The sequence below is a fragment of the Cyprinus carpio genome, unplaced genomic scaffold (assembly GCF_018340385.1).
Source record: "Cyprinus carpio isolate SPL01 unplaced genomic scaffold, ASM1834038v1 S000000027, whole genome shotgun sequence".
NCBI classification, from domain to species: Eukaryota; Metazoa; Chordata; class Actinopteri; order Cypriniformes; family Cyprinidae; genus Cyprinus; species Cyprinus carpio.
In genome coordinates, this window is record NW_024872780.1 from 22,430 (window position 1) to 28,429 (window position 6,000).

At 46.8% G+C, this 6,000-nt stretch overlaps 6 non-coding genes across 6 annotated transcripts; all 6 read right to left on the minus strand.

Moving 5' to 3' along the window:
• Window positions 1-496: 496 nt before the first annotated feature.
• Window positions 497-567, minus strand: trnag-gcc. The gene has a single exon. It is a non-coding gene; the product is annotated as a tRNA-Gly (tRNA).
• Window positions 568-743: 176 nt separating this feature from the next.
• trnag-ccc lies at window positions 744-814 on the minus strand. The gene has a single exon. It is a non-coding gene; the product is annotated as a tRNA-Gly (tRNA).
• A 3,540-nt stretch (window positions 815-4,354) lies between these two features.
• trnag-gcc lies at window positions 4,355-4,425 on the minus strand. Its single transcript has one exon. It is a non-coding gene; the product is annotated as a tRNA-Gly (tRNA).
• A 762-nt stretch (window positions 4,426-5,187) lies between these two features.
• On the minus strand, window positions 5,188-5,258 carry trnag-gcc. Its single transcript has one exon. It is a non-coding gene; the product is annotated as a tRNA-Gly (tRNA).
• A 176-nt stretch (window positions 5,259-5,434) lies between these two features.
• trnag-ccc lies at window positions 5,435-5,505 on the minus strand. The gene has a single exon. It is a non-coding gene; the product is annotated as a tRNA-Gly (tRNA).
• Window positions 5,506-5,593: 88 nt separating this feature from the next.
• On the minus strand, window positions 5,594-5,664 carry trnag-gcc. The gene has a single exon. It is a non-coding gene; the product is annotated as a tRNA-Gly (tRNA).
• Between the last annotated feature and the right edge of the window lie 336 nt (window positions 5,665-6,000).

Sequence of the window (6,000 nt, forward strand, 5' to 3'; positions counted from 1 at the left end):
CAGATTTGTCAGTTCTTGCTGGGAGATATTACCCCGCTCTTCCAGCAAGGCACTGTCCATCTGTGACCCTGTAGCGCTGTCTTAGGGATCTTACATTACTGCCCTTGAAGTTTATTCCACTTTCATGCAGGTCAGCGTTAACCCTGGACATAGATCTTCTGGCGTTTTTGCAGAGACAACAAACAGGTCAGTTTACTGTCATTAGTTACTTTAACCCTGACCTTTCTTGCCTGCCGCCTGTTTATTGCCTTCTGGAATTTTTCACAGCTGCGTGAGCCGTAATTGCTTGTAATTCATCGAACAAATTCTAAAGTGCTTCCATTAATTACCCGTAAAATGCGGCACCCTGAAAAGGGAACTTTTTGTGTAGTTTAGATATGTATATGTTATATATCGAATATGCTCGACTGCCTCAACAAGACGCGCAAGGTTGGAAATGCAGCTGGAGCTCCCTCAAGCAAGAAAAAACACACCCTAATGAAAAGGAGGCCGTCCTTGCATTGGCCGGGAATCGGACCCGGGTCTCCCGCGTGGCAGGCGAGAATTCTACCACTGAACCACCAATGCTCGATTAAAGGTGAATTTACTGGGATTCAGGTTTGCGAAGCCCCGCTGAAAAGCACGTACAGACTGGATTATGAGAGAACCTATCGCGGCACACTCAAAAGGAGCTCCTTCGAGCCAATTACGATTCGGTTTCATTTGAAAGAACCCCAATTGTAAAGTAACAAGAGACACAGCTGTGCATTGGCCGGGAATCGAACCCGGGTCTCCCGCTTGGGAAGCGACAATTCTACCACTGAACCACCAATGCGTAAAGCCCAGCGCAGAGGTGCGCATGGTTGCAAACACAGCTGCCACTTATAAAGAACCAGAAGCCTGACGTAAAACCGTCAGCCTTGTTCTCACAATTACAGTAAAACCTGTCATTGCTTGCTGGTGTAAAATTGCTTACCAGTGAACCACCAATGCTCGGAGGGCAATATCAGCTCAGCCTTGTTCTCACAATTACAGTAAACCGCCTGTCATTGCTTGCACATGGTGTAAATTTGCTTATCGTTTGAAAGAGCAACGGAAGAGATGGAAGGCTACGAACTCATTTTGAGGCGAGAATTCTCAAATGTCTGTTGCCAGGGCAATATTTGACAATTGCTACCGTAAAACAACTGAGAGATAAACTGTTCCATAGGTTTTTGATGCGGCAAAATTTGACGAACAAGAAATGGTCAATCATCAGTGTGTTGAACGTAGGTAGCCACACCGACCAAAATGAGTACAGAATGGATCATGCGAAAATCCTTAGTGGCACATGGCTGAAAAGGCACTGTCGAAGTGACCCTGTAGCGCTGTCCTTAGGGATTATGCTGCAGCTTCCAGGATCGTTTGAAATTCCACATTTCATGCAGGTCAGCACATTGGCCGGGACATAAGTTGTTCCAGGCACCAAGCATTCCCCACTGAACCACCAATGCGCTGAAGAATCAACAAGCTAACCCTGACCTTTCTTGCCTGACGCCTCGTTATTGCCTGTGGAATTTCTCCAGCGTGCGTGAGCCGTAATTGCGAGAACAAATTCTAAAGATAAACATTAATTACCCTGCCAATGCGGCACCCTGAAAATGGAACTTTTTTGTAGTTTAGATATGTATATATTTTGATATCGAAAATGCTCGACATGCCTCAACAAGTGTCGGAGGTCAATTGGAAATGAGAGTCTGTTAGCTCCCTCAGCCGAAAACACCCCTAATGAACTACAGGCCGTCCTTGCATTGGCCCGGACTCGGACCCGGGTCTCAGTTCTTGCAGGCGAGAAATTCTACCCCACTCTTCCACCAATGCACTGTCCATCTCTGGGACCCGTAGGCTGTCCCCGCGATCAAAAACTGCCCAGACAGTTTATTACTTTCAGAACCATCGCGGCACACTCAAAAGGATCCTTCTGAGCAATTTATTCGGTTTCATTTGAAACAAACAGAATAACCCAGATTGTAAAGTACAAGAACACCGCTGTGCATTGGCCGGGAATGACCGGGTCTCCCGCTTGGGAAGCGTCAATTCTACACACTGAACCACCAATCTTTAAACCCCAGCGCATGATGCGCATGGTTGCAAACACAGCTTGACCCTGAAACCTCAGAGTTGCCCTGGGCCAGCTGCCTGAGCCGTAACCAGAGTTGTAATTCATCGAACAAATTCTGCAGTGCAGCCGGGAATAATTACCCGGGTCTCCCGCGCGGCACCCTGAAAAGGGAACTTCAGTGAACCAGTTTTGCTGGAGTATAACAGCTATGCCTGTTCTCACAATTACAGTAAACCCTGGCATTGCTTGCTGGTGTAAAATTGCTTACCGGAAGAGCTCCCTCAAGCATTTTGAAAAATCAAATGTCATGTTAAAGGGCAATATCGACATTTGCCGGGAATTAAACAACGAGAGATAAACTGTGACAGGCGCGGGCAATTTACCACTGAACACAAAATGGTCTCATCAGTGTCTGAATTCACTGTTAGCCACACCGCCAAAATGAGTACAGAATGGATCATGCGAAAATCCTTAGTGGCACCTGGACTGAAAAGGCAGATGAAGCTCCCCTAAGCAAATTATGCTCCTGCCAGCTTTACGATTTCGTTTGATTTGAAAGAACCACATTTGTACAGTAACAGATAAAGGCTTCCTGCATGGCCGGGAATCGGACCCGGGTCTCCCGCGTGGCAGGCGAGAATTCTACCACTGAACCCCCAAATGCGCTACTTGTGCTTGAAGATGCGCAATTCTACAAATTAATTTGGAAAAGACGTGTCTTTCACGAGGGTATTATCGGCCAATGCTAAAGTTGAACAACTGATGGATGCAAAAACAGAACAAGTTCATATAGGTATTTGATGAAGAGAAATGAACAAAAGATTCTCTGAACAAAGGGGGAGTGGGGGAGGTCAATATCAAAAGTGAGGTCGTTATCGAGAATTGGCCGCCAGCTGAACCCTTAAGAACTACAGTGCAGCTCGGCTCTCCCGGACTGCACCAGATTAACAGTTCTTGCTGGGAGATTTTACCCCGCTCTTCCACCAAGGCAATTGAATCTGGAAGAGATGTAAGGCTGTCGCGTGGATCTTACATTACTGCCCTTGCAGTTTATTCCACTTTCATGCACAATGCGCATTAACCTGGAAATAGATCTTCTGATAACTGGGATTCAGAGTTTCGCACAAGCAGGTCAGTTTACTGTCAAGAGTTACTTATCACCCTGACCTTTCTTGAGAGCCGCCTGTTTATTGCCTTCTGGAATTTTTCACAGCTGAAAATGCTTAGTAATTCATCGGCTCTAAAGTGAAGCTCCATTAAGAGCAAATTACGATGCAGGTTTCCATTTGAAAGAACCGTTTGAAAACAAACTTTTTGTGTAGGCTAGTGCATTGGCCGGGAATGCTCGACTGCCCGGGTCTCCGCGCAAGGTTGGAAGGCGCAGCTGGAGCTTCTACCACTGAAAAACCACCAATGCGTAGGCCGTCCTTGCAGAGCGGAATCGGACCCTACAAATCCCGCGTGGCAGGCGACACAGGGTAACCACCAATGCTAAAGTTGAAAAGGTGAATAAACTGGGATTCAGTTTGCGAAGCCCCGCTGAAAGCACGTACAGACTGGATTGTGAGAGAACCTATCGCGGCACACTCAAAAGGAGCTCCTTCGAGCCAATTACGATTCGGTTTTCATTGGAAAGAACCCCAATTGTAAAGTAACTACACACCGCTGTGCATTGGCCGGGAATCCACCCGGGTTTTCAGTTCTTGGGAGATATCAGCGCAATTCTACCACTGAACCACCATGCGTAAACCCCAGCGCAGAGGTGCGCTTGCTTGCAAACACAATTGCCACTTTAAAGAACCAGAAGCCTGACAGTTTAGAACAGCTGCTTCATTGCCGGGAATCGGACCATTTGGCAGGCGAGAATTCTACCACTGAAACCACCAATGCTCGGAGTCAACAGCTCAGCCTTGTTCACACAATTACAGTAAACCCTGTCATTGCTTGCTGGTGTAAAATTGCTTACCGGAAGAGATGGAAGGCTACGAACTCAATTTGAAATCAAATGTCTGTTACCAGGGCAATATCGACAATTGCTACCGTTGAGAGATAAACTGAAGACGTTTCGCGGGCATTTGACGAACAGAAATGGTCTCATCAGTGTCTGAACGTAGGTAGCCACACCGCCAAAATGAGTACAGAATGGATCATGCGAAAATCCTTAGTGGCACATGGCTGAAAAGGCAGACAAGAAGCAAGGTAAGCAAATTATGCTGCAGCTTCAAGGATCGTTTGAAAGAGCAAACACATTTGACATAACAGATAAAGGCTTCCTGCATTGGCCGGGAATCGGACCCGGGTCTCCCGCGTGGCAGGCGAGAATTCTACCACTGAACCACCAATGCGCTACTTGTGCTTGAAGATGCGCAATTCTACAAATTAATTTGGAAAAGACGTGTCTTTCACGAGGGTATTATCGGCCAATGCTAAAGTTGAACAACTGACAGATAAACAGAACAAGTTCCATAGGTATTTGATGAAGAGAAATGGACAAAAGATTCTCTGAACAAAGGGGAGTGGGGGAGGTCAATATCAAAAGTGAGAGTCGTTATCTTCTGTGGCCGCCAGCTCCCTTAAGAACTACAGTGCAGCTCGGCCTCCCGGACTGCACCAGATTTTTCAGTTCTTGCTGGGAGATATTACCCCGCTCTTCCACCAAGGCACTGTCCATCTGTGACCCTGTAGCGCTGTCTTAGGGATCTTACATTACTGCCCTTTCAGTTTATTCCACTTTCATGCAGGTCAGCATTAACCCTGGACATAGATCTTCTGGCGTTTTTCAGAGACAACAAACAGGTCAGTTTACTGTCATTAGTTACTTTAACCCTGACCTTTCTTGCCTGCCGCCTGTTTATTGCCTTCTGGAATTTTTCACAGCTGCGTGAGCCGTAATTGCTTGTAATTCATCGAACAAATTCTAAAGTGCTTCCATTAATTACCCGTAAAATGCGGCACCCTGAAAAGGGAACTTTTTGTGTAGTTTAGATATGTATATGTTATATATCGAATATGCTCGACTGCCTCAACAAGACGAGCAAGGTTGGAAATGCAGCTAAAGCTCCCTCAAGCAAGAAAAAAACACACCCTAATGAAAAGGAGGCCGTCCTTGCATTGGCCGGGAATCGGACCCGGGTCTCCCGCGTGGCAGGCGAGAATTCTACCACTGAACCACCAATGCTCGATTGAAGGTGAATTTACTGGGATTCAGGTTTGCGAAGCCCCGCTGAAAAGCACGTACAGACTGGATTGTGAGAGAACCTATCGCGGCACACTCAAAAGGAGCTCCTTCGAGCCAATTACGATTCGGTTTCATTTGAAAGAACCCCAATTGTAAAGTAACAAGAGACACCGCTGTGCATTGGCCGGGAATCGAACCCGGGTCTCCCGCTTGGGAAGCGACAATTCTACCACTGAACCACCAATGCGTAAACCCCAGCGCAGAGGTGCGCATGGTTGCAAACACAGCTGCCACTTATAAAGAACCAGAAGCCTGACGTAAAAGAGAACAGCTGCTGCATTGGCCGGGAATCGGACCCGGGTCTCCCGCGTGGCAGGCGAGAATTCTACCACTGAACCACCAATGCTCGGAGTCAACAGCTCAGCCTTGTTCTCACAATTACAGTAAACCCTGTCATTGCTTGCTGGTGTAAAATTGCTTACCGGAAGAGATGGAAGGCTACGAACTCATTTTGAAATCAAATGTCTGTTACCAGGGCAATATCGACAATTGCTACCGTTAAACAACTGAGAGATAAACTGAAGACGTTTCGCGGGCATTTGACGAACAGAAATGGTCTCATCAGTGTCTGAAATGGATCATGCGAAAATCCTTAGTGGCACATGGCTGAAAAGGCAGATGAAGCTCCCCTAAGCAAATTATGCTGCAGCTTCAAGGATCGTTTTGAAGAGCAACACATTTG